The sequence below is a fragment of the Polyodon spathula genome, chromosome 2 (assembly GCF_017654505.1).
Source record: "Polyodon spathula isolate WHYD16114869_AA chromosome 2, ASM1765450v1, whole genome shotgun sequence".
Lineage (NCBI taxonomy): Eukaryota > Metazoa > Chordata > Actinopteri > Acipenseriformes > Polyodontidae > Polyodon > Polyodon spathula.
In genome coordinates, this window is record NC_054535.1 from 57045620 (window position 1) to 57057730 (window position 12111).

General features: G+C 37.8%; 1 long non-coding RNA gene across 1 annotated transcript; it reads left to right on the forward strand.

Moving 5' to 3' along the window:
* The first annotated feature begins 362 nt into the window (after positions 1-362).
* Positions 363-2501, forward strand: LOC121328167. The gene is made up of 4 exons (XR_005951650.1): positions 363-828; positions 1345-1533; positions 1618-1702; positions 1802-2501. It is a non-coding gene; the product is annotated as an uncharacterized LOC121328167 (long non-coding RNA).
* The last annotated feature ends 9610 nt before the right edge of the window (positions 2502-12111 follow it).

The following is a 12111-nucleotide window of genomic DNA, read 5'->3' on the forward strand; positions in this document are numbered from 1 at the left end:
CCATAAAGATAGTTTGTATTACTGAAAAATATGTCACAAGCTCTAATGATTAGTGAGCAGAGGTGGGACATAAACTTAAAAGTATTCTCCATATCAGCTGAAGGTCTTGGGATTTTAATCAATGTCAAAGAAAGAATACTAGGTTAAGAGGTATAAGAATAGCTGAATTTCACGTGATACTGCTTATTATAGGACCATTATTGAGAATTATATTCAGGAGTTCAAAGCAATACTTCAAATTGTCATCAGACAACGGAGACATAATAGTCGGTAACTTTTTGCGTCTGTAACTGATGAAAGGGTTTTTTAATTTGTCCCCAGCAGGAAGCCGGGGTGTTTCTTGTAGACAAAACTCCCGCACATTCTGTTACTAGTTTGAAAAAGGTGAAATATTAAATTTAAAGTTTTATACGTAAAATGTTTATTTTTATTTGTTGCCCCTTAGAAAAAATAAGCTGGCTATAACGGTTCTGTCGCTGCGTTAAAAAGATGGGAAATCGACCCTTTGAATAATCTACAAGGTTACTGTTTTAGTTTACAAATTTCTTCTTAAAACTATGGGGTGTTTGGTATCGTTAAACAGCTTTTATTATTATTATTAATATTATTATAAAAAAGAAACAATTATATTGTATGGCTCACTACTTAATATATTTAAAAAAAAACACACACGCTTAAAACAAAGGCTTTTTTTTTTTTTTATTGGCCCAGCAGGAAGCAGGGGTGGGGCTTAAGGTCCAACCCTGAATAGATCCTTTATAAGCAGCACATTAAATGTGTCTAACCAGTACCGTCTTTTCGTTTCAACAATGAGCTGCGATTCAAGGGGTAAGTGTTTTTTTTTTTTTTTTTTTTTAAATGTGATTTATTTTAAGAAATGCTTAACTAACTTATAGAACGGTATTATATAATTAATATAAATTACCCGATGCATGCTGTTTATTTTTGGCTGAAATATTGGTGGTTTTGTTAACTTTTGTTTATGCTTGTTTTTTTTGTTGTTTTTTTAGCTAGTGTTAACGTTTAGACATTTTGTTCTTTTGGGTTGTTAATAGAATAATAAACATGGAAAAATGGTAAAAAGTACTAAATGTATTATTTATATTTTTAATTCTAGATTATGATCTGTTTTTATTGGACTCTAATGATGCCCCAACTGATTGTTTAATTGATGAGATCTTGGAAGCCCAATACACCCCGTCCCAAGTCGCAACTGCTACCGAGGAGATTTTAAACAATATAGGTTAGGCTCTGATTCACACAGACGCTCGTATACAAGAGTTCTCATTAGAGGGACGATTGTGTTTGATTAGGTAATTGCCATATCTTCTCTTTTTTAAAAAGGATTGAATGTCATGGCCGAAAATACAGAATACCTGATGACCCCTGAAGAAGAGGATTACTACATAAAGGCTCTTGATTATGATATGTTTCCCATTGATACAACCATTTCTCAATTAAACAATAAACCCTCTATTCCTAATATACAAACAGTTAAGGCGCAAGTCCTTCAACCCAAAGAAGGTCGGGCATGTAAGTTTGCATTTATTATTAATTATTTTTTTAAAAACTTATAAATGTAAAAGTTATAACTTTTACTACATGGTTCTTTTATAGATGATCGAGATATCGAGGCTTTGTAATCCTACTGCATTCTACACGCCTGAAGGATGCTTCCCCATACCAGCAACCAACGCTTTTGGTATGTTCTTATATAATATATACACACATTTATGAATGATTTTAATTATAGGTCTTTGGGACCTAAACTGTTTTTTAATTGATTTATTCATTTTTACAGCCCCTAGGAAGAAACAGCGGCTGTTGAAATCGACATACCCCCCTTCGGCTGAGAGGGTTGTGAACAATAAGAGGGTCATTCACAGGAAGGATGATGTCAAGAGACATTTAATGTATTCTGAGGAAATTAGTCCCCCCCCAGACGTCTACAGTATCCACTCAAACGGTTCCTAACCAGTCTGTCTATCGCTTAACCCTTCTTAAAGTGTTGTTACAGCAGGTTGTTGCTAACATAGAACAAACCCTTAAGGTTTTGAGGGCTGCTGGTATTTGAACTTTTTTTTTTTTTTTTTTAAATGGATAAGTCTAAAAAGCATACCTGTAAGAAAAGGCATAGTGAAATTGATGTACATGGAATAAATAATCTTAAAAAGATTCCTTCTAATACTACCCTGGTTGTTTCTGGTAAATCCCCAGAGAGCTTACTTAAAGACTCTAATGTATCAGCTACTGGACCAATGCCGCAACCCCTCAAAACGACACCTCCGCCTCTAAGCGATGGCGAAAATTTGGATGCTCTAAATAACCTGTTAAATGATTTAAATCATGTTGATTGTAATCTTGAGATCCTAGAGGGAATGGTGTCAGATACGTGTAAAGCACTGACAAGCCCTGTTCATGATAGGATATCCCAGAATCCTACTGAGGCCCCTGAAAGGGTTACTAATTTTGATGTAATGCATCAGATGATTAATCTTGATGCTCTGGATAACACTCTGCATGCTCTGTCTACTGAACCTACTGATGTTTCACAAAATGGGGGCGCTTTAATGGATCAGCTTCCTCATCCCCCTAGTGATGATGTTGTTGAACCTTTAAACAATATCCCTAGCAATAATGATCCTGATCAACCAGGACCCTCAGGGTTATAACATCCTAGATCGCCTGTAATCCCCTGTGAAGGGTTTAATGACCCTGAAAGACCCATGCCCTCAGGGTCTCAAGAGTCTACACAGCAATCTGTTGATGGGGTTGTAGAAGCTGTAGATGATCCTAATATTGAAAATATTAGGGGTTTGGAGGATGTACAGATAATTCAGCGCCCAGTTTTTAACAATATTGAACTTAGACACCGCTTTAATTTTGCTCATCTGTATAATCTCGACTCCTATGCTGAGATATTCGTTGTAATGCATGAAGCTCTAGAAAACATGATGAATAGAATTGTTGATACCTTGAGACCAAATGATATTGTGCAGCTGAAATTAAGAGCAGATTCTCTGGATATTCCAGTTTTCTTACAGATGACCGGGGCTACTCTATCTCTTGATGAATTCCTCAGCCAAATTGCCTCATTAATACAGAGTCATAGCATCATTTTGGCTGACGAATCATTGATGCTTGTTGTTCAGGTTGTTTAGATGTCCTGAAGGAGGTGGTAAGCGGCATGGTTTAGAGACTTTTATGAAAAATGAAATTATTAAGAAAAAAGCCAGACATCTTATTATCTGTTACAACAGAGACAATCAACTATGCTTTTCTTACTGTGTATTATAACTGCTACACCCAGCCCTTAAAAGTAGACATGAGATGTGTATGGCCGAGGCTTTAAAAGTTCAAGAAGCCGTTGGTTTAAGTAAAGATCAGATGGTGTCATTTGCAGACATATCAAAATTTGAAGAATATCTGCATGTTAAAATCATAAGAACATAAGAACATAAGAAAGTTTACAAACGAGAGGAGGCCATTCGGCCCATCTTGCTCGTTTGGTTGTTAGTAGCTTATTGATCCCAAAATCTCATCAAGCAGCTTCTTGAAGGATCCCAGGGTGTCAGCTTCAACAACATTACTGGGGAGTTGATTCCAGACCCTCACAATTCTCTGTGTAAAAAAGTGTCTCCTATTTTCTGTTCTGAATGCCCCTTTTTCTAAACTCCATTTGTGACCCCTGGTCCTTGTTTCTTTTTTCAGGCTGAAAAAGTCCCTTGGGTCGATACTGTCAATACCTTTTAGAATTTTGAATGCTTGAATTAGGTCGCCACGTAGTCTTCTTTGTTCAAGACTGAACAGATTCAATTCTTTTAGCCTGTCTGCATATGACATGCCTTTTAAGCCCGGAATAATTCTGGTCGCTCTTCTTTGCACTCTTTCTAGAGCAGCAATATCTTTTTTATAGCGAGGTGACCAGAACTGCACACAATATTCAAGATGAGGTCTTACAAGTGCATTGTACAGTTTTAACATTACTTCCCTTGATTTAAATTCAACACTTTTCACAATGTATCCGAGCATCTTGTTAGCCTTTTTTATAGCTTCCCCACATTGCCTAGATGAAGACATTTCTGAGTCAACAAAAACTCCTAGGTCTTTTTCATAGATTCCTTCTCCAATTTCAATATCTCCCATATGATATTTATAATGTACATTTTTATTTCCTGCGTGCAGTACCTTACACTTTTCTCTATTAAATGTCATTTGCCATGTGTCTGCCCAGTTCTGAATCTTGTCTAGATCATTTTGAATGACCTTTGCTGCTGCAACAGTGTTTGCCACTCCTCCTACTTTTGTGTCGTCTGCAAATTTAACAAGTTTGCTTACTATACCAGAATCTAAATCATTAATGTAGATTAGGAATAGCAGAGGACCTAATACTGATCCCTGTGGTACACCGCTGGTTACCACACTCCATTCTGAGGTTTTTCCTCTAATCAGTACTTTCTGTTTTCTACATGTTAACCACTCCCTAATCCATGTACATGTGTTTCCTTGAATCCCAACTGCGTTCAGTTTGAGAATTAATCTTTTGTGCGGGACTTTGTCAAAAGCTTTCTGGAAATCTAAATAAACCATGTCATATGCTTTGCAATTATCCATTATCGATGTTGCATCCTCAAAAAAATCAAGCAAGTTAGTTAGGCACGATCTCCCTTTCCTAAAACCATGTTGACTGTCTCCCAGTACCCTGTTACCATATAGGTAATTTTCCATTTTGGATCTTATTATAGTTTCCATAAGTTTGCATATAATAGAAGTCAGGCTTACTGGTCTGTAGTTACCTGGTTCAGTTTTGTTTCCCTTTTTGTGGATCGGTATTACGTTTGCAATTTTCCAGTCTGTCGGTACCACCCCTGTGTCAAGAGACTGCTGCATGATCTTGGTTAGCGGTTTGTAAATTACTTCTTTCATTTCTTTGAGTACTACTGGGAGGATCTCATCCGGCCCAGGGGATTTGTTTATTTTAAGAGCTCCTAGTCCCTTTAACACTTCTGCCTCAGTTATGCTAAAGTTATTTAAAACTGGATAGGAACTGGATGACATGTGGGGCATGTTGTCAGTATCTTCCTTTGTAAAAACTTGTGAAAAGTAATCATTTAACATATTTGCTATTTTTTTTTCTTCCTCTACGATTTTGCCATTTGTATCTCTTAAACATTTAATCTCCTCTTTGAATGTTCTCTTGCTGTTGTAATATTGGAAAAACATTTTGGAATTGGTTTTAGCTCCCTTAGCAATGTTCATTTCTATTTCTCTCTTGGCCTTTCTAACTTCCTTTTTGACTTGCGTTTGCAGTTCCGTGTACTCTTTCTGCGTACTTTCTTTTCGGTCCTTTTTTAATGCTCTGTAAAGTGCCTTTTTTCGCTGAATATTTTTTTTAATTGATCTATTAAACCATTTTGGCAATTTAGTTTTACATTTAGATTTGTCTACTTTAGGGATGTAATTGTTTTGCGCCTCTAGTACTACATTTTTGAAGAACAACCATCCTTCTTCTGTGGGTGTTTTCTCTATTTTACTCCAATCTACTTCTGTTAGTCTCTGTTTCATACCTTCATAGTTTGCTTTTCTAAAATTGTAAACCTTAACTTTAGTCTTTACTTTTGGGGATTTAAAAAACACTTCAAATGAGACCATGTTGTGGTCTGAGTTTGCCAGTGGTTCTCTGACCTCTGTTTTAGTTATTCTATCTTCGTTATTTGAAAAGACTAAATCAAGGCATGCCTCCCCTCTAGTCGGTGCCTTGACAAATTGTGTTAGGAAGCAGTCATTTGTCATTTCCACCATTTCTATTTCATCCTTCGTGCTACCCACCGGGTTTTCCCATTTTATTTGGGGGAAGTTGAAATCCCCCATTAGTATGGCTTCTCCTTTGCTACACACATTTCTAATGTCATTGTATAACAGATTATTTTGCTCACCGTCTGAATCTGGCGGTCTATAGCATGCTCCTATTATTATGCCTTTTGAATTTTTGTCCGTTATTCTGACCCATATTGATTCGGTTTTATTTTCTTTGTCCAGGTTTAACACCTGGGCTTCAAGACTGTTTCTTATGTATAGCGCTACCCCTCCTCCTCTTCTGTCCTGCCTGTCTTTCCTATACAGTGTATACCCACAAATATTATATTCGTCCCCATCACTCTCAGATAACCACGTTTCTGTAACACCTATCACATCATAGTTACCTGTTAGTGCAGTAGCTTCAAGTTCTAGAATTTTGTTTCTGATACTTCTAGCATTTAGATAAATACATTTAATGGTTGTCTTACCTGAGTTGTTGTTCTTGTTTTGATGCGGTCTCCCTTCTGTTTTTTTGTTGATTTCTCCCCCCTTCCTTTCTAGTTTAAATGCTTCCGAACCTGCTCGAGGATCTTTTCTCCAAGTAGACTGGTTCCCTTGTTATTTAAGTGCAGTCCATCCCGTCTATACAGATAGTCCTCGTTGTAGAATGTGGTCCAATGATCAAGATAGGTGAAGCCTTCCCGTGTGCACCACGTCTTCAGCCATGCGTTTTGATTAATTATTTCCAGCTGTCCATATGGTCCTTTGCAAGGTGCGGGTAGTATACCAGAAAATACCACAGTTTTGGTTTTCTCTTTTAATTTCCTTCCTAGCTCTCTGAATTTGTTTTGCAGGGATTTTGGTCTGTCTCTTCCAATGTTGTTTGTACCGATGTGGACGACTACTACCGGGTCGTCTCCTGTTCGTTCTAGGAGCCTGTCCACGTTTTCAGTGATGTGCTTGACCGAGGCTCCCGGAAGGCAGCACACTGTTGTAGTAAGAGGGTCCAAACTGCGAACTGAACTTGCTGTGTTTCTCAATATGGAGTCCCCAACAATCATGACCTCCCTTCTTTTTGCTGTCTGGTCACCACTGTCAATGGGGTCCTGGATGTTGTTCCTTTCATTCTCTTGTTGTTGGTTCTGCTCATCACAATTCTGAAGTGACTCAAATCTGTTGGTTGTTTTGATTTCTGGTGGTTGTGTTTGACGAAGTTTCTTTTTTTCCCTGCTTCTGCCTACCTGAACCCAACTGTTCTGACCTTCTATCTCCCTGGTGGCTTTCAGTCTGTTAGGGGTGATGCAGACTTCCATGAATTGTGGGTGTGCCAGTTCCTCAAGATCCTGTTGCTGTCTCACTTCCTCCAGCTCCATTTCTAGCATACTTACTAGTTTATGCAAATCCTGGATCGCGCGGCACTTTACGCACACTTGGTTTAGCTCCGCTGGGTTTTCTCGGATTTCCCACATCAAGCAGGTGTCACAGATTACAGGCTTGAAGACCATGTTGAGTTTTTTTTTTTTTTTTTAAGTTCATGGTATGGTATAGATGTCCTCAGAAAGACACTTTCGTGAAATACCAGACAAGCCCTCAAACAAAAACCAGAACAGTGTTTCTGTTTCTTAGTGATCAGCACTATTACGGTATCTTAAATTTGAAAGCGTTTTTGAGTACGCGTTATCTGTGAGGCTATTGCTACACCGCATATAGCAACCGTTCAGGACATAGCTGCAAGGGGCATTGCAATGTCTGTTTTTCACCATCATGTGTTTCTGTAGAAGGGAGTAAAGTCAGATGTGTTGATTGTCATAGAAATTGTCGTTCAAAGGAATGTTATGATGAACACAAGGTTCTCAGGCTAAATAGCACGACGGGTAACAATGAATCATCCTGTGACACTTTAAAACTATGCACTGAATGCTAGAGACTCGACACCATTAACCCCACAAAGCCCAAAAAACATAAGTGTCTTGATACTTATTGTAAGAGATGTAGAGCAGTCCTAAACCCTGACGAAAATCACAAATGCTTCATTAATACACTCAAACCAGCTGAAGCAACTGAATCCTATGTGTTTTATGATTTCGAGTGTCGGCAAGAAAGAGGGATACATGTTCCTAATTATCTATACTGCATGCATATGGATGGTGCAACCTGGTTTTGTGAAGGGGAGGAATGTGTGGCAATTTTTTTTGAAAAGTATAGAAGGCCTACAAGGGGTATACCTTTTTAGCCCATAATTCTAAAGGATATGATGGCTATCTACTCATAAATTATTTAGTCTCTAATGACATCACACCCCAGATCATTGCTCAGGGGAGTAAATTGATGTGTTTTACAGATGTTGCTTTCAATATGCGGTACATTGATTCTCTAAACTTTTTACCTATGAGACTGAGTTCGATGCCTGCTGCAATGGGCTTTGAAGCCGCTAAGGGGTATTTTCCACATTTTTTCAATACTGAATCCAATCAGTATTATGTAGGTCCTTACCCCGAACCTCATTACTATGGGGTTCATCAGATGATGTCTAAAGATCGTGACGACTTTTACAAATGGTATGAATCGGTTAAAACGTGAGTCTTTAAATTCAGAGAGCAGATGGCTTTTTACTGTAAGAATGATGTTGAGATTTTAAGAGAAGCCTGCGTCAGGTTCAGAAACGAGGTCTATGCTATAGCGGAAATTGATCCCTTTCAGTGTACTACAATTGCTTCCCTGTGTATGGCTATGTACAGGAGTAAATTTATGCCAAAAAACACCATTGCCATTATGCCTTCAGACCACTATGCAGCCCAGCAAAAGAGCTTTTCAAATGCCTCGATACAGTGGATGATGTATGTATCTGAAACTGACAAGTACACATTCGCCATGCTCTGAATGGCAGAGAACAAAAAATAGGGTCCTATTTTTTGGATGGCTATGCTCTTGTTAATGGTGATCAGACAGCTTATGAATTTGCAGGTTGCTTTTTCCACGGTTGTGACATTTGTTATGACTCTAATGATGTAAATCCTCTAACCAAAGAAATACGTGGTTCCATGTACCATAGGTTTAATGAAAAGATTAGGGTTTTGAAAGAGGTGTACGGCTTGATAGTCCATGTGATCTGGGAACATGAATGGAATGCTCTGAAAAAACAGCCTGATGTTCAAGCTTTTCTCAGGAGATCTGATTTTCCAGAATGGATTAACCCACGCGATGCATTGTTTGGGGGTCGTACGAATGCCATTACTTTACATTTTGAGGCTAAAGAAAATGAAAATCTAGAATACTTTGATTTTACAAGTCTGTACCCCTTTGTTAACAAGACTAAAGTATACCCCATTGAGCACCCGGTCATCATTTATCATGATTTTCAGGACTTGAGTCAATATTTTGGGCTGCTTAAACTGACTGTTTCTCCACCGAGGGGTTTGTATTTTCCAGTGTTACCAGCTAGAATCTGTGGCAAATTGATGTTTACGCTCTGTCGTACCTGTACTGAAATGCTTAATCAGACCACTCAGTGTGTCCATAGTGTTGAAGAAAGAGCTTTGAGCGGTGTTTGGTGTTCTGTAGAAGTAAATAAAGCACTTGAGAAAGGTTACAAAGTGCTTAAAATACATGAAATATGGCATTTCCCTCAGACCTCTGAGACCCTCTTTACAGATTACATCAACAGTCATTTGAAGGGGAAACAGGAGAGTTCAGGGTATCCCTCTCAGTGTACTGATGAGGCGAGTAAAGAAAAGTACATCAGTGACTATTTTCTGAAAGAGGGGATTCAATTGGAACCACAAAATATCACTGTTAATCCTGCAAAAAGACAAATTTCCAAGCTGTTTTTAAATTCGTTGTGGGGGAAATTTGGCCAGAAAACAAACCCTCTAAGTACTACATTAGTCAAAGATCCTGAGCAGTTTTTGCAATATCTTTTTTTCTAAGAGATATAAGGTTTCCCATTTTTTCTTTGTTAGTGACACGGTGGCCCAGATTCAATGGCGCTATGCATCTGACAAGCACACGCCCTCAGGTAATGTAAATATCTTCATAGCTGCCTTTACAACCACCTAAGCATGGTTAGAGCTGTATATTCTAATGAACCGTCTACAGAACCGTTGTCTATACCATGACACTGACTCTGTTATCTTTGTGAGTAAGCTGGGGAATTGGGTTCCGCCTCTAGGCGACTATCTTGGGGAATTAACTAGCGAACTTAAACCTGGCGAATACATTACAGAATTTGTGTCGGGGGTCCGAAAACTTATGGATACAAGACGAATACCGGTAAAACATGTCTGAAAATAAAAGGTATTACTCTTAATTATGAAAATTCCAAAATAATAAACCTTGAATCTTTGAAAAGATTAGTTCAAAACTTTGTGCAGGTGGATAGAAACACACCCCCCCCCCCCAGAACAAATCTTGATTAAAGGAACCCAAATTTACAGAAATAAAAAAGAATTTCACCTTGAAAACAAGTCGTTAAAGAAAACGTTTCAGATCGTGTACAATAAGAGGGTGTTGCTGCCTGATTACACTACTTCACCTTATAGATACTGATACTGGTTTTGATGTGCGACTAACTACTCCCTTTGCCGCTATAATATCTGGACCTTCTAGTTCTGGGAAAAGCTATTTTGTGAAAAAACTTCTAGAAAATGCTTCTCAGATACTGTCCCAAGTACCTGAAAACATTGTATACTGTTATAGTTGCTGGCAGCCATTATACGATGAGTTGCTGAGTAGATTTACAAATTTAAAATTTGTTGAATATTATTCCCTCCTAACAAACTAAATTTAATCATTATAGATGATTTAATGGAGTCAGCTAGCGATAATGATGAAATACAAAAAGCCTTTACAAAATATACTCATCATAGAAATCTGTGTATAATGTATCTGGTTCAAAATCTGTTTTTTCAAGGAAAAATGAGTTGTACTATCAACTTAAATGCTAATTACATTATACTTTTTAAAAATCCCAGAGACAAACTTCAAATTAACACATTATCCCGTCAGATGTATCCTAGAAATACAAAGTTTTATTTAGAATCTTTTGAAGACGCAACAAAAGTACCTTACGGATATCTTTTGGTCGACCTAAAAGCACAAACCCCTGAAGATTATCGCCTTCGGTCTGGTTTGTTTCATCCTGATTGGCCAGTTGCTTATATAATGAAAAACCCCAAGACTAAACGTTTATAACTAATATTGTTTCTCTTTGAGATTTATTATTTCAGGGATCGTTTGCATCGTTAAAAGACATGACTGTCAGAATAAAACGAAATCTTCCAATACTTAAGAGACTAGTTAATGGGTCTTCTCAGCAGAGAAGAGTTGTTTTAAAAGAGGCCTCAGACGATCTTTTCAAAGCTATTGCAGAAATAGCATTAAACACTTTAAGGGGAAACATCCCCTTGACTTCAAAACAGTTAAAACAACTAAAAAAAACAATAACTCGTTATAAAAAATCTATGTAATAAGAAACATACTCTTAAAAAGAAGAGAAAGACTGTTAACCAGAAAGGAGGTTTTATAGGTTCATTGCTAGGGATAGCGCTCCCCTTTTTATCAAATCTCTTCGCTTCTCAGAGCTAAAAATGGATCATACTCAGAAAATGTTCCTTGTCCCTCAACAACAGCTTGACAGACTTAGACAGCAAACCCCCTCAGCATCAGAGCCCATTAGAAAGGCTGTGGAAAGTCGTCTTGACTCGGAAATGAAAAACATTCTAAAGACTCGGAAATGAAAAACATTCTACTCAGAACAGACATCAGCGATTATGAAAAAAGTAAATTATACGCTGTCATTTTACAGAGATATCTCACCCTGCTTAAACAAGATGAAAAAGAGGCTAATACTTTAACTTTGATGGTTCCTCCTAATGAACCTGTTGTAAACCCTGTTCCAGAAGAAGGATCACAGGTTGAGGATTATGTAATGAGGAGTGTCCCCCATAGGTCTAAGAGGAATGCTGAATTTCTTTTACAGGCGATGGGGCAGAACTCTAGTATTACAACATGGAATGATAAAGGGGAATTTATTTTAAAGGGTACCACTGTGCGAGGATCGCACATGGTTGATTTAATCAAAAGCATTACAGGTTTTAGTAATGTATCAGCACACCGAAGACCCTTGGGATGGGGAGCTTTCCTAAAGGGGCTGTCTTGTATAAATGTGTCTAATTCTGTTGTACCCAATTCCCAAAACCGTAAACTCTTGCAAGAATGTAAAAATATAAACCCTGATGAACCCCCTCTTAAAAGAAGAAGACAACCGACATGATCCATGTATTAAATTGTAAAAAAGTTTTTATTTTTAGGTAA